General features: G+C 40.7%; 1 protein-coding gene across 2 annotated transcripts in view; it reads left to right on the top strand.

The window, feature by feature from the left end:
• The window catches only part of NR3C1 (nuclear receptor subfamily 3 group C member 1), a 456123-nt gene that overhangs the window by 282657 nt on the left and 147598 nt on the right, over positions 1-25868 (top strand). The window contains exon 1 of one of the 2 annotated variants that reach the window (XM_065546914.1): positions 19689-19966. The exons of the other annotated variant lie outside the window; for it this stretch is intronic. The gene's annotated coding sequence lies outside the window, so the exon portion shown is untranslated. Of the gene's footprint in view, positions 1-19688; positions 19967-25868 lie in introns of those variants that run through there. 2 annotated transcript variants of the gene reach the window in all.

The raw sequence follows: 25868 nt of genomic DNA, 5'->3' as shown, positions 1-25868 counted from the left end.
AGTGGTATGCATTCAATACAAATCATGCTTTGGATTTTGGATTTTGATCTTTTCCCAGGCTAGCAATATGTAGTATGATACGCTCTTGCAATGCTGGGCAGCAGCAGCAAGCCACAACTCCCAGTCAGCCGCGCAATCAGAAGGGTAAATCACTGATCTGCACAGTGATCTGCATTGCCAGATGATTTTGCCCAACTGTAGGCTAATGTAAGTGTTCTTAGCACATTTAAGGTAGGCCAGGCTAAGCTATGATATTCAGTAGGTTAAGTATATTAAATGAATTTTTGATGCAGAATGTTTTCAATTTACCATGGGTTTATCAGAACATTACCCCATCCTAAGTCAACAAGCATCTGTGTGCATACACAGAGCGAGACAGAGAGTAATCCTGATATTTTACAATGGGGAAACTAGAAGCTAGGAAGAATAACTGACTTGCCTGGGACTGTACTCTTGGATACTAACAGATATGTGACTAGACATCAAGTCTCCTGAATCCCTATTAGGTGTCTGAAAACTGCATTAAAGGAGAACAGGTGGGCAACAAAGATAGGCCAGGCCAGTTATTATAGAAATTTATTGTAGAAGTCCAGGCAAGCAGCTAGATGTGGTGGCTCATGCCTCTAAGCCAAACACTTTGGGAGGCTGAGGCAGGCAGATTGCTCGAGTCCAAGAGTTTGAGACCAGCCTGGGCAACATGGCAAAACCCTGTCTTTACAAAAACAAAAATCAAAAGTTAGCTGAGTGTGGTGGCGCATGCCTGCAGTTCCAGCAACTCAGGAGGCTGAGGCAAAACCTTATCTCTAAAAAATATATCTATATATGAAATGTTAAAAATATAAAAATTAGCTGGGTATGCCCGTGCATGCCTGTAGTCCCAGCTATGCCAGAGGCTGAAGTAGGAGGATAGCTTGAGCCTGGGAGGCAGAGGTTGCAGTGAGCTGAGATCAGGCCACTGCACTCCCACCTGGGCAACCAAAGCAAGACCCTGTCTCAAAAGTCCAGGCAACGGATGATGGTAGAGTGATAGCAGAGAGATGAAGTAGATATATCCAAGGGTTTTTTAGAATGTAGAATTGCCAGTACTTGGTCTTGGTTTTGGACAGAGGGAGTGAAGGAGAGAGAGGTGTCAGATAAGTCCTTGGATAACCTATGCTATTCACTGAGCTTGGAGGCACTGAAAGAAGACAGGGTTTGGGGAAAAGACCATGAGTTTGGTTTTCATTTCAGCTCAGGTTAGTGGTTGGCGCTCAGATCTCTAAAGTATGGTACCTGTAGGTGGTGTTCAGACCTCTGAAGGGGGTTATGTGGCCTGAAATTGTGTTTCTGAGTTTGGAGGCTTGGCACAGGGACCTCTGGGTGGGATCCCTACGTGGCTAGTACTTAAACCTCTGAGGGGGCACTTTGTGGCTGGTGTCCATACCTTTAATGGGTGATTGACACTTGGAACACCAGAAAACAACAAAGCCAGAGCTGCATGTTACACTTCCTTCCTGCCACCTGCCTTCCAATTTTCCACCACTGCCTCCCATTGACAGTGCCTAACAGGAGGCTCAAATGCCTGGGAAATGCAGCAGTGGAGAAGTGAGCTTGGGGTTGAAAGACATTAGATAAATAACCAGCACCACAGATTTAGGGAATGAGCCCTGGAGGAGTGATATGGTTTTGGATCTGTGTCCCCACCCAAATCTCTTGTCAAATGTCAATCCCTATGTGTCAGGGGAGGGACCCGGTGGGGGTGGATTTCTCCTTTGCTGTTCTTGTGATGGTGAGTGTGTTCTCATAAGATCCAATGGTTTAAAAGTGTGTGGCACTTCCCTCTTTTCTCTTTCACTCTCCTGCTGTGCCATAGTAAGACATGCTTGCTTCTCCTTTGCCTTCTACCGTGATTTTAAGTTTCCTGAGGCCTGCCAGCCATTCTTCCTATACAGCCTGTGGAAATGTGACTCAATTAAACCTCTTTGTTTCATAAATTACCCAGTCTGAGGTACTTCTTTATAGCAGAGTGAGAGTGGACTAACACAAGGATGAATCAAAAAACTGGGTCTTATTTCCAACTTTGCCATCAACCAGCAGTGGGACCTTGGATATGTCATTTCCCACCTCTGATTCTCTTTTCCCTTCTTTCAAATGTGTAAACTTCTCCTTGATGTTGCACATACTTAGGTGTCTGTCTTTTAAGAAGCCTTGGCTGGCCAGGCACAGTGGCCATGCCTGTAATCCCAGCACTTTAGGAAGCTGAGGCGGGCGGATCACCTGAGGTCAGGTGTTTGAGACCAGCCTGGCCAACATGGTGAAACCCCATCTCTACTAAAAATACAAAATTAGCCAGGCATGGTGGCACATGCCTGTAATCCCAGTTACTCGGGAGGCTGAGGCAGGAGAATCGGTTGAATCCAGGAGGCAAAGGCAGTGAGCCAAGATCTCACCATTGCACTCCAGCCTGGGAAACAAGAGCAAAACTCCATCTCAAAAAAAAGAGAAAGAAAAAAAAAAGGAAGAAGAAGAAGGAGGAGGAGGAGGAGGAGGAAGAAGAAGAAGAAGAAGAAGAAGAAGAAGAAGAAGAAGGAGGAGGAGGAGGAGGAGGAGGAGGAGGAGGAGGAGGAGGAGGAGAAGAAGAAGAAGAAGAAGAAGAAGAAGAAGAAGAAGAAGACGACAACTTCCCTGACCCTCCAACTCATCTTCTAGTGAGTCTTGGTGTTCCTCTTGTTACTCACATAAATTCCTCTTTTACTTCTTTTTTTCCCCACTTTACTTTTTATTGAAAAATAACTAATATATAATTGAAAACATGGATCTAAAATATTCAGTTTGATGAGTTTTTACAATTGTATATACTCAAGTAATCACCAACTCAAACAACACGTAAAGCATTTCTTCTACCAAGAAAGTTTCTCCCGCCAAGTAAGTTTCTCCCTACCTCTCTACAATAAAAGTTCCATAATCCAAAGCATAAACTTTCTAATTTCCACCACTAGATTAGTTTGCCTATCATTGAGCTTCATATAAATATAATATACAATATGCACTCTTTTTTGAAGTTTTTTATGTTGGTAAAATACGTGTAACATGAAACTTGCCATTTTAACCATTATTAAATATAAAATTTGATGCCATTTATTACATTCACAGTGTTGTGCAACCATCACCACTGTCTACCTCTTTGTAGCCCATTTGATTTTACCAGCCTACTGACTAGTCTGAATCCCCCTAGTGGGGAGTCAACCCTCAAGGATTGGGATCATGTCATAACCCAGTGGTTGGTATGTAGTAAATACTAATATTTGTTGGTTGGGTGGTTGAATGAATGAATGACTGTCTAAAGTCCCATCAAATGTGTCTTTCTATCTAAGAATTATAATAGTGTTATCAAACTGTTCCTTTATTCCTCCTCCATTTCTCAAGTGTTTACTAGGTATCAACAGGGTATCTGTGCTAAGCACTAGAAATTAAAAGATAACCTAAGCAAAATTCCTACCCACAAGTCCATAGCCAGGTTAAGAATCCAGACAAATAAATAACATGTCATAAAACATTAATTCTTAGTAGAAGGATGAATAGTGTTGGACTTATGGGTGTGAGAATGAGGTTATGCCTTACACTGCCTTGGGAAATCAAAGAGGGCTTCATGGAGAAGCAAAAGCAGATTTACTGCTGTTGAGTGCTGGGGTTGGAGTGGGGAGAGTCTAAAGGAACTGCAAGGAATTCTTTAGGGCCAGAAACAGGGTCAATCCTCCTCCTGGATTCCTCTATTCTTCCTCAATGCTTGAGACTGTGGTTGGCAAAGAGGTGAGATAGCTACATTGATTTTTTTCAGCATGGTGGGCTTTGCTTGCTCTCCCCCTTCCCACCCCGTTCCTCTTCATTAAGGTCCTTTGGCATTTCTCAGCATTTCTCTGTTTCTCCATGTTTCCCTTGAGTTCGTTTCTCCTCTTTGTGCATGCTCTCCTTAAATGAGTGTGGCTTTTAATATCTGTGGCTTCTCATGAAAGATCTTTGTTTAAGACCTTGGGATTTTTCCAGGGAAATCTATATATATGTGTGCATACATCATTTTATATACTTATTAGTCTCTTATTTCAAAAATAGCTGTGGAACAAATATGTACCTCCTTACTCCTATGTGTACTCACATTCACACAGGCACATGCTTTCTCTCTCTGTCTCTTTCTCGCTCTTTCTTTTCTCACCTGTCCCCACTCAATCCCATTCCACCCTCATTCTCCCACTTGTATGTAGCTTAAGAATTCAAACCTCCAAGAAGAAGTTGTCTGTGGTCAAAATGGTGCTACTAAACTTTAAATAACTTGGGGGCCAAGACTCTCTTATTCAGAGAGCTGGATGTTTGAATGGATGAATGGGTAGATGGATAGACAGATGGACAGACACACAAACGGCTCAAATAATCATGCTTCTGAAAGTCTGACAACGTTATTTTTTATAACAACCCTTAGTAGGCAACTCAAAACAAGTGTTGGCAATGATGATGATGATGATGACAGTGTGATATGATAAGTGCTACAACAGAAGAATAAAAAGGGTATGCTGGGGAGTAAGGCAGTGAGATTCCAAAGAGTTTGGCAAGACCAAGACTTCATGATATCCTTCCTCCACTCATTAAACATTCAAGGAGTAGTCTTAGGCATCACCATTTGCCCAGCCCATGCTATGCATGGCGGTGTGTACAAAAGAAGTAGTCAGTGACATCCCTCCCTGTTTAAGACCTAAAGTAAGAGATTCCTCCCTCCTTTAGCTGTAAATTAAGTAATTAATTCTTTTACAAGACGTGGGGAAAAGATGCTAAACCCTAAAAGACAGGATTCATCCAAGAGAGTTTTTCAATAAGGTCCCTTTTATTTTTCACTCTGGATAAAATTAAATAATAATAAGACATTATCCACACTGTTTCTCAGCATTGTACTTATAAGGTTTATTTCCTTGAATTGTTTGAGAAGTCCAAACAAGATGCATGCTATTTTAGGAAGCACAGACAGGCAGATCCATCATAGCCAAGCTCAGTGAAGATGACAGGTGGGAGGGACAAGGGAAGGGTGTCATGATTTTTTGACCCAAAATTATTGAAACAGAGGAAGATATGAAGATGGCAAAGAATATCTCATGCTTTCCTTTCTTCCTCATTCTAACTAGGGTAAATAATGCATGACAGTGGAATAGCCTAAGTGTTGCATTACCATGCCGTTCTAAACCCCACTTTTTCCCTAAGAAAGAAGGATTGTCGTGTGGCAGTGGCCAAGAAGCCTCCCAGAACCCGAAAAACAAGGTTGTCTGAAGGCCCTGGCTCCTGCCTGTGAAGAAATTTGACTCTAGCTGCAGAAACAGGAATAACTTAAAAGTCAAGCAAAGCTAGGGTGAAAAACTAACCTGACCTAATCACCTTCCCTTTGTTATACATGTGAAGGAGAAAATATTAGAGAATAAGGCTATAAGCAGAAGTAGCACGAGCTCAAAAAGTAGTGAAGACCTACATGTTCAGTAAGTTTACGTATGAGCACAAAGTATAGCAAACAGAAGCTATATAAGGTAGCTTGTTGTGCCTGGAACATGGTTTCCCTGGACCACTCATTAATCCTATGCATCACAGTTTAAACATCACAACCTTGAAGAAACCACCCTAACCAGCTTCATCCTCATCTCATACTTCCCACCTTCACCCTACTGATGCAGAGACTTGGTCAGGATCCCTTCTGTGTGCACTCATCAAATCCTAGGTTATGTTCCTCATCACATCTACCACAGCTGTCATTGAATGGTCATTTATGAGATTTTCAGTTACCTCTCTCCCCTACTGTACTAGCAGCTCCATGAAGGCAGGAACTGTGTCTATCTGGTTTCCACATCACTGTACCTACTTCTAGCATTAACACAGAATCTGCCTGAGGTTGAAAAATAACTAAATATTGCTTGAATGATTTAACGAGAAGAAACAAGACATAGGCTTAAGGAGAAAACTGAAAAAGAAGAACCGGCCAGGCACGGTGGCTCACGCTTGTAGTCTCAGCACTTTGGGAGGCTGAGGCGGGCGGATCACAAGGTGAGGAGTTAGAGACCAGCCTGGCCAACACAGTGAAACCCTGTCTCTACCAAAAATACAAAAATTAGCTGGGTGTGGTGGCAGGCGCTTGTAATCCCAGCTACTCTAGAGGCTGAGCCAAGAGAATTGCTTGAACCTGGGAGGCAGAGGTTGCAGTGAGCCTACATCACGCCACTGCACTCCAGCCTGGGCAAAAGAGCTAGACTCTATCTCAAAAAAAAAGAAGAAGAACCTGACTTCAGAGGACAGGTCGGCTGCCATTGCTCAGCTGCCGTTGCTGGGCCTGGAGCAATGCCATGCCACCCCAGTCTCTGCGTGTGAAACCTTAGGTCCGGTTATTCCCCAAACCCTGAGCAGCAGCAGCTCTCTGGTGTCCTCATGTGTGCTGCAGAATACTTAAAAACAAGATGATGAACTCTTGCTAACCCACATATGTCCCCAAAACAAATAGCAGAGAGAGAAGCATCGACCATGTGCCACGTAAACGGAATCATTTCTAAATGACATGCTTCTCAAAGCCTCGGAAAGGAGATGGTGAGCTAAAGGTTTACATTAACCTCCTCGCATATTTCTTTTTGTTTACAGGAAATTATTTGAATTTTCCATGCCCATCTGTTTGATGTTGACTTCACTGCATCATTAAAGCTTAGCTGCATCATTTGGTTTGTTCCACATTATTTATGCAGAAAAAGGACCCCAGTTGATACTTTATTAGTTGCGGTATAATAATTTGTTTTCAAATATGATGTTTTTTTAAATTTAAGATACTATCCAAGCGTCTCCTAGTGGGAAGGAGAAGAAATGTTTTTTTGTTTGTTTGTTTGTTTAACAATATCATGTTCATATAAATAAGTAAAACATCTCCCTTCTCTTCAGTGATCCTATACAACGTGCTTATATAATTAATTTAGATATCTTGCCTATTGAACTGTCTGGGTTTTCTATATTTTTTGGAAGAATGAGGATTTATTTATTTATTTTTTAATGGATAGGCAGAACATGGCTTTAAAGCAAGAGTTTCGAGCCAGGTAACTCTTTGTTGTGGGAGGCTGCCCTGTGCATGATGGGATATTTTGCAGCAACTCTGGCCTCCACCCACTAGATGCCAGTAGAACCCTCCCAACCCCAGTTACAACCATAGAAAATGTCTCCAGGCATTGCCAAATTTGCCCTAGGTAGGCAAAAAACACCCCAGGTTGAGAACCCCTGGTACAGAGGGAGGAAGAAGCTAAAGGCAGACTATTTTCCTATCTTTCAGATTAGGCAAAACTATCATTAGCCTTCTTGGTCAGATGTTTTTCTAATCACTAGTTTGGTCTCCTTTGGCCTAAGTACAAAAAGACTACGTGGTGTCCCATCCATTGGTGAAAATATGAAACAAAAAATTTCTTTCTGAAATCCCTAGAGTCTTCCCTCCCCATACTGTAGAAGGAATACAGTATAGTGATCCAGACAGACTAGCAGTCTGCTACTTATGACCTCTGTGACCTCTGAGGAGTCTCAAGCTCCTCAATACAGTAGGGTCCAACACTTAACCTTCCCATGTCAATGAATAGTTGGAAAAAATCGAATCAAAATGTACCCAGTTTCACTTTCTATAAGTGACATAGTCAGACCAAGTAATACTGGTTGGTGTGTTGCCTTTTCTTGACGAAATGACTTTAGCCATAGGGAAGGAGTGGGAGGCAGAACAGAGCAAGGTTATGGGTCTGGTCTTTGAATTCTAACAGGCCAGAGTTCTAAGCAATTGCCCCCAGTCACCAGCTGTGTAGGTGGTATACCAACTAAGGCATATAACTTCTCTGAGCCTCTAGTTCCTCACCAATAAAATGGTAATAATATCTATTGTATAGGGGCGATTTTGAGAGTAATACTGTAGAATATATGCAAGACACTATGTGCATTGTTCATTACAGAGTGAGTACCCATAAATTATGTTTGTAATTGCTATTATCATTGTTAATAAATACAGAAAATACCACAAGCTGTCAGGCTAATGGGAGAGACATGTGGGAACAGTTTCCTTTAGGATCCCTAAACCAGATCTGTAATGGAAACTTCTATTTCTCTTGCTTTGCTTAAAGCCAAGAGCAATGACAGGCATGTTAAAAGATCAGTCATTTTCCTAGGGTTTGAAAGCAGGAGCTGTGTCTCATTCATATCTGTACTCAAAGCACCTAGCACAGTGTATGGCCAAAGTAAGAGCATTCATTCCTATGCTTCCATGCTTGACAGGGAAAATTATTGAGCATCTACTATATGCCAGAAACAGTTCTAGGCTCTGGACAGTGATAAGCAGTGATGAGCAAAAGCAGACACAGTCATGGCCCTTGGGGAGTTTATAGTTGTATTGCAAAGACTGCAAATCAACAACTGAGCCGGAACAGGTAGAAGACAGAAAAGCCACACAACCTTTTCGTAATGTTTTCACATATGATACACATATAGTTATGGAGAAATAGTTCTCAAAGGAAGCCAACATTCCAAGAATGATAGTAAATAGCAGATGACATGGCTCAGTTTTGAAGCAGTGGGAAGGGTAGAGAGCTAGAAAGAATGTCACTGTTGAGCAATAAAGAGCACGTTTTCCAAGTCATTTTGAGATTTCTGGGTCTGTCTGAGGAGATCTGAGTTTTGACAGTGAAGTGCTTGTGATACACGAAGGGTCAGAGGATGGTGGACAGTTTCACAGGAGATGGCCAAGGTGCAGCATGGTGCCCAGGAGACTGGGCTACGGGAGCCAGATTCCCTGAGTCCCTGAGCCCACAAGCCTCAGCATGACAGTGTAGGTGATGTCACACAAATAGGAGGTAGGTAATGACCAGCCCAGCCCTTTATAAAAAACTTTTTTAAAAAATACCCAAATTCTAGAGATGGGGGTAGGGAAGAATCCACCTTTTTTATTCAATCAGCTCCAGAAAACGGTTAGAAAAAGAAAGTCTCCTACTGATTTTTAAGCATCTTGTTCCCACAGGAAGAGGCCATTGGGATTAAACATCACTCTCCCTAAATCAAATCCTAATCCTTTTAGAACGGTTAGTTATCTGTAGGACTTGTTAACTGGCTAGGGATGAGCTTAACCTCCTGGGGGCCTATCACTCCAGTTCTGATATTTTGCTGTTAGTACGAGGGCCACACAGGATGCTCCAAGAGAGATTAGGACGAGGCTACTCCAAACTTTTCTTTTCTTTTTTTTTTTTTTTTTGCAAGTGCTTTTTTTAGGTCAAAGAGTCTACAGGACTCTGGAAAAGGGATGAAATGAATGTAGGATTGTGGGGAAAGGCAAAAGGATCTAAAGAGACATTGGGGAAGGAATTTTCGAAAGAGATTTGCGATGCTGTAATCTTAAAATAAATGTAAAACAAAATACCAAAAGATACATTATTTACTTCCATATAGTGCAATAGCTCGGACATTTCTAATAAAAGGTCTGCAACATATTACACATAAGAAAATGTATAGTCCTGCAGTCTTCATCATATAAGTTTCAGAGTTGTCTGTTCTTTTCTTGGCACACTTACAAAAGCAAGCATACACTGAATGCTATTTTAATAATCCTCATGGTATGGTATTATAGATTAGATTCAATTCATTGTTTCCTACCCCATCCTTATTTCCCACAGCATACCACTGCTTTTATTCTAGACAGTCCACCCTGTAGGGAGAAAAATTGGTCTAAAATATAAAGCTAGCCCTTTCTTTTTGCAGACATCCTGTAATTAGCTCAAGTCTTCATCTCTTCACAGCAAGATCCTGCTGCACAAAACAGAAAAGCTTTCTTTTCTCAACATGTTTTTGCCAGATGTTTCCACAAAAAAAAAAAAAAAAAAACAAGAAAAAAATGTAAAGGCAAAGTTTTTGTGTGCATTCGTATGCATGACTTCATCCTTAATGAACGCTTCAAATGCTCCTCCTCCTTAATTAAACTAAGCAGTTCTCCCCCAGGTCCCTTGTAAGAGCATCTATTGTCTTTATCTTCAGTCTCAGCATTTCAGCCATTTGTGATTGCCCCAAGTGGCCTCAGAAGGAGTCAAACTTTTAGCTCTATTCATACTCCTTCTGTATTTTCTCCACAACAAACCCCAAATAAACACTTTAATTAACAATTTGACAAAAGAAAATTTAATCACTGCCAAATTAGCATGTAAAATTCTTGCTGTATTTCCGACTAATCTTACTTTTTTTCTGATTAAGGAATTATTCCAATATGGTTCAATGTTGGAAATAGTATGATAAATTCGCTTCAATATTAGCAGTCAGACATTGTCTAGTTTGAGATACCAGTGTTTCAGTTTTGCTACAGAATATTTTTATGTTTTTAAAATATTTTTCTTCCTTATCTTCTCTATTTCTGCCATCCTCACAAAATTTTGTGATGTCAATACTGGCAATGGCCTTAAAAGATCTGATTCGGCTTCCTAGTTGATCACTGGCAAAACTAAGAGGAAGAGAGTTGCCCTAACCACACATCTGATTAGTAAAGAGTTTTTGATCCCTATTCTACATCCTACATCTTCTGATAACAGATCGCACTACGTTCTTATGTGAAAACCCAAAACAAAACGAAACCATCCCTTTTTATCAGTGACATAAGCTTGAAATCATTGATGATATCTATATACATTTCTCACAAACTGCCAGTCAGTATGCTTTGCTCCGACTATCTTATGGGTTGGGCTGATCTAGCCATGCTCTCATTTAAAATTTTTGGAATATTGAATAAGCATGAGCTCCCACAATGATTAGTGGCATTGTAGTCAGATATGTGTTCAGATCTCAACTTTGCCTCTTATAAATGAAGACCTTAGGCAAGTTACTCAATTTCTCCAAGCCTCAAGTTTCTCATTTTAAAAATTGGAGGAGTGATAGGAGCTTCCTCATAGGGCTGTCTGAGGAATGAATAAATGAATCAGTGAGCATAAGTGCCACAGATGACATCAAGGTTTCAAGGCTAGGTTACCTAGACATTTCTAGTACTCCCCAAAACTGACGTCCCCTACCTCAACATAAGGAACATGACATTTCCTAACCCCCTTTCAGTTAGGCTGGGACTGGAATAAGACCAGTGAGGTCCCTAAGGTAAAAAATACTAGGAGCCACTGGCTTTTGCAAGGAGTCATACAGGGGTCAACCCTATACCTGCATGATCCCAAGAGCAAGAGCCTCTTAAGACTGTATTCTGGGTACCTCACTCCTCATTCTAGTCACAAGCTAGGTAAGCCCGTGTGACAAGGTCTGGCCAGTGAGCTGCAATAGCAAGTCACTCTTAAGAGCCCGTATTCAATTCTCCATGCTCTCTTCTCCTGCCACAGCAGCTGAGGAAGTTGCCTGTTCTCAATGGTGGCATTCTGTGGCTATGTGAGACAGGTCCCCTGCCTACCATTTAAAATAATGGTAAAACCACAATTACTTTTGCACCAACCTAATACATGGCTGTGGAGCATGATCAAGAAATAAAATTGTGTTGTATGGGGCCACTGAGATTTGTTTGCTGCTGCAGCAAAACCTAGTCTATTTATTATTATCAGTATTATATTTGTTATTGACATTATTAGCATATCCCAGTCAAAATTAATCAGTGACTTTGTTGCTTTCACTAGGAGTATTGAGCTTGCAGGCTTACTGTGTGGGTTGAGCTGTATCCTACTTAGTTGTGAATAGGAATGTCCTCCCTGACAGTCTTTGTGAGCAGGGGACCTCTATATACCCAAAGGTCTAAACTATTTTCTTGGCGCATTACAGGTGTTTAATAGATGTTTATTAATTAAATAGTAGAAGACTTTGGTTTACAAGTAATAAGAAATTTTCTACAGAGCAAAAGGCATGAGCCAGCACTGAACCAAGAAAATGGCCCAGATTTTCTCCTGTTCCTCCCTGTGAATCTCTTATTCTTTCAGTGCCTGCATCAGCTGGGTTGTCAAGGTTACTTATCATCTTAGGAATATTATTGGATGTTGACCCATATTGTATCAAAATTAGACATAGACCTTGGTGTGTGTTTGCCTCCCCTACTGTTCTGACTATTGTCACTCTTTTCTGATCTGTTTCCCCCACTATACTGTATTTAAATTTGTGAAGGATTTTACAGCCTGGCTATTCACCAGAAGGAGACATCATTCAGCATTGTACTGACTCAGTGGGATTTCAACAGGCTTAGATTCAAACCCTGAAAAAGTTGCAAAGTTCTTTGCTTGGGATTTAAGTGAGATTCAGTCTCTTCTTTCTAAATTTGCAGATTCTATATGGAGTTCTCATCAGCGTTCTGACCACTTCTCTTGCTTTTGTAAGCTTTCATCGTCATTGACATCGTTATCTCAGCAGTTTGTTTATTCTGTCCTGTGTTAGGTACTCTGCTATATGCTTCATATTCATAACAGCACTTAAATATTCACCACAGCCTTATGAAAAAGATGCTATGGTTAGCCCTGTTTTGCAGATAGATGAGAAGATTGAGCTCCAAGAGAATAAGGAACTTACCCAAGGAAACACAATACTAAATATCAGCGCTAAGATGAAGGCTAGGTTTGGTTTGACTCCAAATCCTATTCTCTTAGCTTTCTATTATACTGATTAAGCAAGAGATAGAAGTGAAAAAGGTTTCCAAGGTTGGCCAACTCTTTCCAGTTTTATAACAAATATTTGAATAAGGATGATGATATCTAATACTCTGAGCATTTTAGTAGGGATGAGGGAAAGAGAAGAATAATTGGTGACCCAGTCTGACAGAATTTGTCTTGCAAGGCTAGGTGTTGTGGCTCATACCTATAATCACAGGACTTTGGGAGAGCAAGGTAGGGGGATCGCTTCAGGCCAGGAATTTGAGACCAGCCTAGGCAACAAAGCAAGGCCCCTTCTTTACAAAAGATAAAACAAAATAAATTCACCAGGCATGGTGGCATGTGCCGGTAGTCCCAGCCACTCAGGAGGGTGAGATGGGAGCATCCCTTGAGCCCAGGAGTTTGAGGCTGCAATGAGCTGTGATAGCGCCATTGCACTCCAGCCTGAGCAACAAAGTGAGACCTTGTCTCTTAAAAAAAAAAAAAAAAAAAAAGGGAATTTGGCTTGCATAGGACGTTACTCAGAAAAAATACTCCCCAATTTCTTTACAACCTAGAGTTTTAAGAGAACTGGGGTCAGGGAGGGGATGGATATTATTGGGCAAAGTTGTTTATTGGGAGAAAGTATTTTTAGTCACTTTGAAAGTGTGCATGGTAAGATTAAAAGTTAAGGAAGAGAAAATATACACTACTAATATTATTATTCAGGCCAGTTTGAAGCATTATACTTTGTTTAAAAAAACAAATTTTTCTTTCAAAACAAATGACCCGTTCAAGCTGAGTTTCTTTCATTACTGAGGTTGAGAATATTATGTTTGCTGGACATTTTTATTTCCTTATGTGTGAATTATCTATTCATAAATTTTGCCCATTTTATATTGAAATTATATACATTAATAATTTGTAATAACCTTTTGCGTATTTTGGAAATCAGACCTTGTGATTGTCATTATGTTGTAAATATTTTCTCAAGTTTTTTGTTTATGCTTTCTTTGATTATGACATTTCCTATCTAAATATAGTTTTAATTTTTATGTTAAAAGGGTAGCTTTGAGTGTGTGTGTGTTTATATGTGTGTGTGTGTGTGTGTGTGTAAAAGACAGAGAAATAATTTGGATGTCAAAAGCTGGTTTCACAAATCTGTTTCATGCCAATAACAAGCAGGCAGGGAGCCACTGTATAATTTGTGAGGCAATTTGCAGAAGGCTTCCTGTTTGACTCTGGGCATCATTAAATAATAGCCATGTGCAGATTTGGCTACTTTCCATGCATGGCCTAAAAGCGGGCCTATCGGCACTCACATCAGTTTGCAATGCCTGGCTGGTCATAATAGGTGTTAATACCAGCCCATAAAACTACTGCTACTTTGTGGATTTGTTGAAATGTCAAGTGATTTGCTGCTGAGAAAAAGAATGAAAGAAAGAGAAGAAACAAAGAAAGCTGGAAAGAAGGAAGAAAGGAAAAATGAAGAGAAAAGGAAAGAAAAAAATGAATGGAAAAGGAAGGAAAAGGGACAAGTAAAAAGATAAAGAAGTAGGCAAGAAGGTAATCGAAAGACAAAGGAAAGGTAAGAAAAAAGGAGAAAGAATAGAAAGAAAAAAGAAATGGAGAAGCAAAATATAAATAATGATGGATGGAAGGAAGGAAGGAAAGGAAGGAGATAAGGAAGAAGGAAAAGGGAAAGAAGAAGAGAGAAAATCAAAATTAAAAACTTCAGACTAAATTTATTTCAACTATACAAAGAATCATAAATCCTAGAGATGAAAGAGAATACATAGTTCCTTTACATCTAAGGCTCTCATTCTACAGGTCAATTCAAGGCCGGAAAGATGGAACTTGCCTCAAGCTCACACAGCAGCTTCATCACATAATGGGAACCAGATTCCAACCAGGTCTCCTAACTTCCAGTCTAACCTACCTTCTCTCATGCTGTAACTCTTTTGTTTCATTAGAAACTTGCCAGTGTTTTAAATCGATTTCAAGCAATATCTAACATAAATAATATTTTAGCAAAAAATAGACCTTCCCCTTGACCAGAAAATCTTACCTTATGAGATTTTAAAAAACTATAGCACATTCCCATAACAGAATTTGACTTATAGTGTACATACTTTTAAAAGATGAGCTGGCAGTTTCTTCCTTATTTCATTTTATTATTTTATTTATTTTATTTTTTGATACAGAGTCTCATTCTGTTGCCCAGGCGGAAGTGGAGTGGCGCAATCTCGGCTCACTGCAACCTCTGCCTCCCAGGTTCAAGCAATTCTCATGCCTCAGCCTCCTGAGTAGCTGAGTACCTGCCACCACGCCTGGCTCACTGTATCTTTACTAGAGACAGGGTTTCACCATGTTGGCTAGGTTGGTCTTGAACTCCTGACCTCAAGTGATCTGCCTGCCTCAGCCTCCCAAAGTGCTGAGATTACAGGTGTGAGCCACCACACCCCGCCCTCTACTTTTTTTAAAAAGTAAAAATTTTAACTTAAAATAGAAAAAATATATTTAAAAGGAAATTACTCGGGATAACTTAGGAAAAGGCTAAAGTTTTTAGTACCTTTGGTAGAGTTACCATTGTTTTGATATTAGACACCTGAGGAACATGGTATTTTTTCCATTCCTATCTGGGGCCAGATAGTCAAAGATAAAGAGAAGTAGGAGTTTGCATGTACTCACAGTTGGCCTTTCGTTTCAGTGTTATTTAAGGTAGAGATACGACTTTTCTAAGAAGGGAAGCAGATGGTGAGTGGTTGAACATTAAAAAGAAAAAATATGAATGACTGAAAAAGCAGAGTATTTCTCCAAATACCCTCAACACAGAAAAGATCCTCTTTGACATGGCTGGAATGTACCCTCTCGGTCTTGCAGTTAGGAGGCAGGACTGAGTGACAGCTCAGGTTTTCTTTCAGTCCCATGGTCCTATATGATCCTATAACACAGTTAAAAAAAAATCCCTTTGCCCTAATTAACTAGTTATTGCTTTAATTTTCTATTTTGCTTTGACAATGGGGACTTGCTTCATTCTATTAATTTATTTTGGATGGCACTCTGTTTCATTAGCTTAACGGTTTAGAATTAGTGCCAACGAGGCCAGAGTATTTGGTTTCATCCATTCATTCAATAAATATTTTTTGAGCTACCTACACATAGGAGACTGTTCTAGGTGTCCAGCGGACCACATAAACAACACAGATAAAAAGCCTGCCCTCGGCCGGGTGCAGTGGCTCACACTTGTAATCCCAACACTTTGGGAGGCCAAGGCAGGTGGATCATGAGGGCAGGAGTTTGAGACCAGCCTGGCCAACATGGTGAAACCCCATCTCTACTAAAAATACAAAACTTGGCTAGGCATGGTGGTGGGCGCCTGTAGTCCCAGCTACTCGGGAGGCTGAGGCAGGAGAATTGTTTGAACCTGGGAGGCAGAAAGTGCAGTGGGCTGAGATTGTGCCATTGCACTCCAGCCTGGGTAACAGGGTGAGACTCTGTCTAAAACAAACAAACAAACAAAAAACCCCTAGCTTCATGGAGTTTATACTCTGGGGGAAGAAGGAAGTGGGGATAGACAATAAATAAGTATAATAATATATGGTATCTGAAATGATAATAAGTGCTACAGTGAAAAATAACACAAGAATGGGGATAGAGAGGGTGGGGCTAGAAGAAGAGCCTTAATTTTCAGAAGGATGATCAGATATTTGACCAGAAGAGTCTCTGATGAGAGAAGTCTTGAGCAAAAACCTGAAAGAAATAAGGAGTGAGGGCAGCTGAAGGATGTATGCAAACAGAGTGACCCTGCCTGGGGAGAGGCATGTGGCTGGGAGAGGCCAGGGAGAGGACAGTGGCTGCAGCATGAGTGAGAAGGAGGCTCAGAGAGGTTGGGGTCCAGATCTTGTGGGGCTGGGAAGGCCATTGTAGGACTGTGGCTTTAACTATGAGTGAGGTGAAAAGGCTTTTCTTTTCTACTGGAGATGCATTATCACATGACCCCATTGGCTGCTGAGTGCAGAGGAGTGCATTCCAGGGCAAGGGTAGGAACAGGGCCAGGACTAAAAGAGGCTGTTGCTAACCCAGGCAAGAGATGACAGTGACTGGGGTCATGCTGCTAGCAGCCAAGCAAATATAGGATAGAGCTGGATATATCTTGCAGCTAGAAATCACAGGATTGGGCCAATGGCCTGGATGTGAGGTGTACGAGAACATGAGGACTCAGGATGATTCCAAGACTTTCGAAGGCCTAAGCAATTGAAAGGATAGAGTTGGAATTGCTCTAAAGTGAATAGGAGAAGGCTGCAGGAAAAGCACAGTTGTTTGTTATGGGTAGAGACCAGAAGTTCAGTTCTGAGTAAGTTTAAAATGCCTACTAAATATCTACCTGGACATGATGAGTAGGCTGCTGCATACGTGAGTCTGGAGTTCAGAAGAGACACGCAAGTTACTGACATAAATTTCAGTGTTCAGTGTAGAAATTTGATTTAAAGCCATTGGGTTAAACGAACCAAACAAGGTAAAGGTATTTGCAGGTAAGAGAAGAGACCTGAGGACTGAGCCCTGAGGCACTCCAGCATTATGATGTAGGGGAGATGAGGAACCAGCAAAGGAGGCTGAATGGAAACGGAGAAGGAATGGCGAGTTCTGTGCAAGAGACAGGAAGAAAGAGAGAGAATGTAAAATGGTCAAATAATAAATAATTAAGTTGAATTAGATGGTAAAGAAATAAATGCAAGGCCATAGTCACTGGGCAGACAGAGTGAAAGAACATGATGAATCAGATGAGATTAATCACCCCTCCTGGAACTATCACAAAAAGATACTCACTGACAGTGAGGCAGTCGTGTTAGTCCCCAAGTTGATGACTAATAGAAACTAAGGTCACGGTGCACATTAATTTCTTCTGAAGCAAAGGATAAAAACAAACAAAATATAAAAGATTAAGATGTAAACCTAAGTACAGCGTACACTAATTCAGAGAAGAATTAAATGATTTTAAAACTTCAAGAAGGATGATAGCATTCTAAATGCATTGTTCTAAAATAATAGTAAGATGGGATAAATAGTTGCACTAAGGTGAGGATTTTGGATGTGTTAAGTTTATCACGTTGAGACCAGATATACTCCACTTCCCTTCATGCCAGCTTTTAAGAACATATATCATAGAAAAAGAGAAAAGAAACAGTTGAATCTAAGTGAAGAGAAATATTGTGAAGCAATAAATCCAGGGAAAAATTAATAAAACCCTACTTCCACCCTAAAAGAAAGAAATTAAAAGAAGTGCAAATATAAAGTTCAATAGGAGTCACTAGAGATTGTAATTTGGGCTCTGAGCTTCCTACCAACAAAAGCACAAAGGAAAATAAGATCACTGCTATATTAAAAACAAAAACAAAAAACCTATAGTTTCCAAAAGATTAAGATTAAAACAAACCAGCAGTTTTGTAGCAGCTAACACTAAAATCTAAAGGAACTACCTTCTATGGAGCCACTTAATATGCATAAAGACCTTGACAATATTCTTTCAACAACTACAGTAACACGTTTCTTAGAGTTCATTTCTTTTTACATCCTTAATGAATTGTAAATCTTTAAGTAAAACATCACCACTTAATTCTGGTAACTTTTCCATATTAACTTTTTAGAACAATTGCAAATGTACCATAATGATTGTTGCCACAGTGGTAACTATTTGACATGACTGTTATTTTGTATATAGCAACTTTTAAAATAAAAAGGCAACAAGTTTCTAGGCGTAATTTCCACAGATATTTTATGTAAAACAATGACATCCTTTGCAACTTCTGCCGCTTAATCTGTCTCAAGTAAGCTCTCTGGAAACAAATCTATTTGAAAGATTCTATTGTAATTAGAAATCAGGGTAACTGAATGCACTAGATGAAAACCTTCTGACTGGAGCCAATGAAGTCAATGAAGTCAAAACTGCTATGCATGCTCAACTGTCTGCAGATCAGATGTCTTGGGATGGAATCCGTTCTTGAGGCCACCATCATCAATATCAATTTGGCCATGTAATGCAACTCTCACTTGTTCCACTGTTACAAATGTGCTTAAAACTGAGCTCATTTACAATCCAAATACATGTGTAGGATGGTAACCAAGGCATCACACGAATTTAGGTATTATGTTTTAGGGGAAACAAAAGGTATGTTAATATTTTATTCATTTCCAAATTAACTATAAATTGTGCATTCTTGTATAGATCCTCGTTGGGAATGAGAAATTAGGAAAATCCAGTTCTTAAAATGAATGTCTAAAATCAAAATAAAATTTGTTTTTCTGGCACCTGCTTGATGACACAGACTTATAACCAATGACAAAATTGCCCTTGAACCCAAGTTTTCATTTCCTCCTCTTGTGTGGTCAGGTTATGTAAGGGTTTGCTTTCACCCCATTCAAAAGATACCTCTTCCTCTTCTCTTGCTCCCTCTTGCCCTCATTCTTGTGCCTGTGCAGACATTTGAGTAGAGGCGAATCACTTTCACTTCTGCTGGGGAAATTGCAACACGCTTCTTTAAATGGCAGAGAGAAGGAGAAAACTTAGATCTTCTGATACCAAATCACTGAACCTTGGAAGGTCAGAAATCTTTCAAGCCCTGCAGGACCGTAAAATGCCCATGTCCAACAGAAGCACTGGGGCATGAGTGGGGAAGGAATAGAAACAGAGTCAGAAAGGGGATAAGAGAAGAATAAAAGGGAAAGTGGTGAAGGCAGGGAGGCAAATTGCTTAGTGTGAATATGCACGCGTTCATTTAGTTTTCAAATCCTTGTTGAGCATGATAAAGTTCCCAGCATCAATCCTCACGTGTTGGTTTCCGTTAGGATCTGCCTGGGGGAATATCTGCTGAATCAGTGACTCTGAGCTGAACCAGGAAATTCACCATGATTAGGAGAGTAGCTGTGTTAGTCAGGGTCTCTCCAAAAAAAAGTTATACCCAAGAGACAGGATCTTCTCATCCAAAATTTTCTTCACTTCTGAAATTCTCTGGTTTGTGCTCATCATTGGCAGCTATTTGTTCATCAAGAGTTGTGTAGTTGGCTTCTTCTGGAAAAAGGAATCTGCGTCATATCTAAGTCAGATTTCATTCTGGTGCTCTCAGAGCAGTTAGCCCAGGAAGGGGGCCGGCTTCTGTGGCTACTGGTGCAGAGGCAGATGCAGTTTGTGTCCCACAGATATTAACTTCAATAAGCACTTAATGAGGGCCTTCCCTGTGCGAGAATGGGGAGGAACAAAATGCAGCTCCTGCCCTCCTGGGGCTTTAGTTGTACCTTAGTAAGAGGAATTTTCATCTGCCTGGCTCCTTTCCTCAAAGAACAAAGAAGACTTTGCTTCATTAAAGTGTCTGAGAAGGAAGGTAGGTTATATTTTTATTCCCATTCTATAGCTGGGTAAAGTGAGTTCTAACAAAGTTACTTGATAAAGGTTACTCAGAGGTCGGAGCACCAGAGAAAAAGACAATCACAAGACTGATGTTGTGTGCTGGAAAGTTTAAACTGAACAGGAAGAAAACATTTTTGTGGGCTTTATCTAAAAAGAAATAGGTTGTTCTGAGTTTCTCAGTTTCATTTATTCAGCAAGTATGTGCCAAGTGCTGTTGTAGGCCATGAAGATACAGCAGGGAACAAAACAAAACTGACATGGAGCTTCCATCTAGAGAGGAGAGCGAGACAACGCGTTTTAAAATATATATAATGTGTTAGGTAAAAAGTGCTATAAGGAGAGCTAAAACACAATGAGGGGCTAGAGTGATAGTGGTGGGGGGTGGTGCTTCTCTAGGAGGTGACATTTGACCAGGGGTCTGAATAAACTAAAGAGGCCAGTGATGTGAATATCTGGAAGACTCAAGGGGCGGGGGGAAATAGCCAGTAGAAAGGCCCTGAGGTAGGAAGGTGCGTGGCAAGTTTGAGGAACAGGAAAGACAGTCCGACGGGAGCAAAGAGAACCGGAGCTGAGGCCATCAGGGCAGCCAGGGGCCAGGTGCAGACTGGGCTTTGACTCTACGTGCAGAGAGGAGCTGCTGAGGATTCCAAGCAAAGGACTGCCCTGACCTGCCTTAGGTTTTAACAGGATCCCTCTGATTGGTGTATGAAGAATTAACTGTAGACAGGCAAGTGTGGAAGAAGGGAGAGCAGTCAGGAAGCTGCCACAACATGAGAGAGGTGAGTCCTCGGAGTGGAGCAGTGGAGATGGTGAAAAGTGTTTATTTTGAATGTGAAGCTTGCAGGATTTGCTGGAGGATTGGATATGGGGGATGAGAAAAAGAGAGAGGCTTACAGATCAGGTAATTTAGCTGATCCTTAAGCCCCTTACAGCTTAATATTATTCCCAGGTGCTAATAACAGCCAAGGTTAACAACCCTGTCTTGGACCCTCTGCCTTTATTTGCCTGCACAAGCGCAGGTTCCATCAGCTGCTAGCGGAGACACTTGGGCAAATGAGTGGTTATCTCTAGTCCTCAATATCCCTGCTGTTAATGAGGGATGATCATTTCTTCTCTGCCTAGCTCAAAAGAATATGTTAAATAAAACTCTGTGAACTTTAGGCAGCACAGGCTGAGGGCTTCTTAGTAACATCATCAGCACCATCAGAGTTAACTTTATGAGTCAGCTGAGTTGCCTTTGGGTATATCATTAACAGATTCCAGGAAGCTCCCCTGCCCAAAAGCCTCCCACCAATGGTCTGCCTTGTTGAAAGAATTTCACAATTAGCCCAATTCCTTTCCATTAAGGCACTGTGGACTCCAAACATCCTCCTTTAAAATGGAAACTAAATCGAGCTACTGTCAGTCATTTGTCCTTTTAGGTGACGTTATATATCAGATCACTTTTCTGCCATTAGAGATAGTTGAAGTTTGAATAGGAAAAAGGAAAGAATGAACATGGGGCAGAGAATGCAATAGTCGGTGGGTTACTCAGTAGGCTGTGGACGGATGGAGAGGATCCTGGCGGGAGGAACCTCTAAAGATAAACTTTCTATGGGAAAATGTTGACAGATTTACCTGAGTCATGGTTTTTCTTACACCTCATAAAAGCGAAGTCTTCCAAGGGCAGCTCCTTGAAATAGTTATAACAAGTAGCCACAGAAGTTGAGTTGCTTAAAGAAAAACATTGAATTCATGGGGAACCGTACGCTTTAATAGCCCCTTTGGCTTACTTTGTTTAAACAAACTCATCCCGAGCATCTCACACTTCACCAATTGTGAGTGTCCCTGCTTTACTTCAGCCTTTTAAAGAGTGCCTTTCCCCTAAATATTTCTGGAAATGCCTAAGGGTGCTGACGTGCAGCCAGAAATAATTCAGTTGTGTCCCCACTATGGCAAGAATCCATGGACCCAGGCTCTGATGTTTCTGTAAAGATGCCCCTCAGGACTAGAAATCTGTCCCCATCCCTGTTGCCACCACAGTCATCACCACCTGGAAATCCTGCAGGACCGACGTTTGTGAATTTGGAATATCTGCTAGATGCCTTACTACCTTGTTATGACCTTATTTCTTTATAACACTTTTTACCTAGTGCCTTACATATTTTAAATGTATAATTCGGTGATTCAGATCACTGGTCCAGTGTCACCTCCCGCTCAGCAAAGTGAGATGAACACACTTGGTGCTACGTTCAGCTAGGCTGGCACTGCAGATGCACCCAGTACCAGCTATTCTAGTGGCTCAGGACAGGGCTTCCTTGCTGGAGATATGCTGAGCCAAGCAAGGCAGTTTTGGTCCCCAATCCTGATAGTTGTACACATATTCTGCTCCTCCACCCCCACCAAGGTTGAAACTCTGCTCCTGTCAGCTTTGCAGCTACCAACACCCCCTCAGGGAGAGTCATCTCTGTTCCCAAACCCATATAAATGTCATTCAAAGCCAGAGGATGTAATTGCTGTAGTAATTGTTATAGTCTGCTCATCCAGGGGCCCCACTGCAAAGCTGTTTAAACCCCAAAGTGTTACTACCTTTTACAGAGTTATTATTCTTCCAAATCACACCCACAGCACCTTTCTCCAAGGCTGCAAAAGTGCCGCTAGGGTGGCTGGGTACAGGCAAGTTTTGATTTCAGTTGGGAAACTACCTGTAACCCCCACTCTCTGCTAACACCAACTTTTCTTTTATTAATTAAAATAAATTAATTATTTTATTTTATTTTATTTTACTTTAAGTTCTGGGATACATGTGCAGAATGTGTCAGTTTGTTACATAGGTTTGCATGCGCGATGGTGGTTTGCTGCACCTATCAACCCATCACCTAGGTTTTATTTTGTTTTGTTTTTTAGTTATACTTTATGTTCTAGCGTACATGTGCACAACGTGCAGGTTTGTTACATATGTATAATGTGCCATATTGGTGTGCTGCACCCATTAACTTGTCATTTACATTAGGTATATCTCCTAATTATATCCCTCCCCTCTCCCCACCCCACGACAGGCCCTGGTGTGTGATGTTCCCCTTCCTGTATCCAAGTGTTCTCATTGTTCAGTTCTCACCTATGAGTGAGAACATGAGGCATCATCTAGGTTTTAAGCCCTGCATGCATTAGGTATTTGTCCTGATGCTCTCCCTCCCCTTGCCCCCCAACCCCTGACAGGCCTAGGTGTGTGATGTTCCCCTCCCTGTGTCAACGTGTTCTCATTGTTCAACTCCCACTTATGAGTGAGAACATGCATAACACCAACTTTTCTTATTGGAATTGTAGTGCCAGTTTAGTTCTTCAGAGGAGGCACTTGTTCTTCTCTATAATCTGTTCTCCATTTGCAAACACCCTACTTTCTCAGACATAGGTTTGCAGTGCATTGGTGGGCAGGATTTCAGTCTTTTCTCTGAAAGTTCCTAATCCCTGTTGAAAAATGAATGCACTGGGGAAGGGTGTGGCTCATCTCTGCTCCCCAGAAGCTCCTGAGCCACATTTCTTACCCAGTCCTGGAACCCTGGTGTCCTAAACCATGTCTGAACCTGTACCCTCTTGGCCCCAGAAAGGGACCAAACAGTACATCCCATGAAACCATAAAGAGATCATAACCTTCTCCTCTCTCCTCCAGCATCTCTACATAAACAACATTTATATAGATGACTGAATTCAAGATATGTTTATTTGGTACTGGTTAACTGGAAGTTGCTAAGTAGAATTACTTATAAAGTGGGGATGTGTTTTTAGTGATTGCAGAGAAGGCTCAACACCCCTAAACATGGTGGGAACTTTCTGGGGAGGCAGGCTGTGAAGGACAGGGTGTTAGCATCTTTCCTTAAAATAACATGTGTCTTAGTGTGTTCATGCTGCTACAGTAAAAATACCATAGATTTGGTGACTTAAACAACAACCATTTATTTCTCACAGTTCTGGAGGCTGGGAAGTCCAAGATCAAGGCACTGATAGATTCAGTGTCTGGTAAAGACCTGCATCCTAGTTCATAGCCAGTTGTCTTCTCACTGTGTCCTCACAAGGCTGAAGGGGTGAGAGAGCTCTTCCGTGACTCTTTTATAAGGGCACTAATCCCCTTCGTGGGGCTCCACCTTCATGACCTAATTACTTACAAAGGCCCTACCTCCTAACACGATCATATTGGGGGTTAGGATTTCAGCATATGAATTTTGGGGAGACACAAACATTCAGTCTATATAACAACACGTACTGTGAAACTTTCCTACTCATAAAAGTAATATATCTTCACTGGAGAAAGTAAAAAAGTACAGAAAAATATGTAGAAGAAAATCTACCATCATCTCACATCCAGAGATATCCATGGTAAATATTTTAATACATTTCCTGTGAAGTTATTCAGTAAACTAACAGAGTTTAGAAAACATAATCTAATATAAAAGCATGAAATTCCTAAAGATATATTTAAAATAAAGTTAATATGTATGTGTGTATATGTGTTTATATATATACAAATATATATGCTTATTATTTTATTGTGAGCATTACCTCATATTATTAGAAAACCATGATTTTTTTTTCCTTTTTTTTTTTTTTTTTTGAGATGGAGTCTCACTCTCTCACCCAGGTTGGAGTGCAGTGGTGCAACCTTGGCTTACTGCAACCTCTGCCTCCCAGGCTCAAGCAATTCACCTGCCTCAGCCTCCTGAGTAACTGGGATTACAGGTACCCACCTGTAATTTTTTTTGTATTTTTAGTAGAGAAGGGGTTTCACCATGTTGGCCAAGCTGGTCTCAAACTCCTGGCCTCAGGTGATCTTCCCACCTTGGCCTCCCAAAATGCTGGGATTACAGGCACCACTGCACCAGACAAAAACCCATGATTTTTGATGGCAACATTTCATCTTATGGATGCAATATAATTAATTTAAACGTTCTACTACTAGTTAATATTAAGGTCGTTTCCAATTTTTATTACTGTTACATTGCCTCTCATTTTTTTTATAAATATTTGGCTCTTTTTATTTTGGATATATGTAGCTAAAATGCCATCCAGATAGTTTATTCTGATTTAGTGCCCACTGGGTTCTAGGTGCACGACTGCCATAGCAGAGAGAATTGCATACAGTTCAAGTTTACATTTTGTTTTGAGCGGGAGAAACTGAAGACCAAGTTCCTAATATTCTTTGGCCTGAAAAATGGCTACATAACCTTGCCAAATCTCTTAACATTTTCATGCCTTAGTTTCTAATATGGAAAATGAGGATCCTCACCAATTTGTAATTGTAAATTATTACACAAGAATGAGGTATTCATTTAACCATATGATGAGATTGTGTAGCTAAAGTTAATTAATTGGTGCTCAGTGGTCAGACTACTGGCTTTAAATCCTGGATCCATTATTCATTACTTCCTATTGTGTAACCTGGGCAAGTTACTTAACATCTCTTCTCCTTAGTTTCCTCATCTAAAAAATGAATAACAAAAGCACTTACCGTAAGTGAGGATGAGATAAGATGGTGCTATATGTGAGTAGTACACATCTGTTACTATTATTATCATTGTTACTTATTATTAAGCAGTGAATTTAGATTCAATGTGAAATGGTTTAGAAGTCATCAGCTTCCCATTGTGTGTCCTTAAAGCACTGGTGATATGAGTATGTCTCTATCACGCAGTTATAACTTTAATCAAAATATGAAAGTAATTTTAATCAAAATGCCAAGTCAAATTAGTAAAGTCAGCCTCTTCAAAACGTGTGCCCCAAAGTAATAAGGTCTGCAGGGTATGCCTCAGGGACATTTGGTGGGGAGTGGGTGGTAGTCAGAATGGTGAAAACAGTGGGAACTTTTAGGGTCCCCACTCACATTGCTTTGCTTTTATGGCAAA

The sequence above is a fragment of the Macaca fascicularis genome, chromosome 6, assembly GCF_037993035.2.
Source record: "Macaca fascicularis isolate 582-1 chromosome 6, T2T-MFA8v1.1".
Classification (NCBI taxonomy): domain Eukaryota; kingdom Metazoa; phylum Chordata; class Mammalia; order Primates; family Cercopithecidae; genus Macaca; species Macaca fascicularis.
Note: the sequence above shows the minus strand (reverse complement) of the source record. Positions and strands in the feature narration are given on the sequence as shown.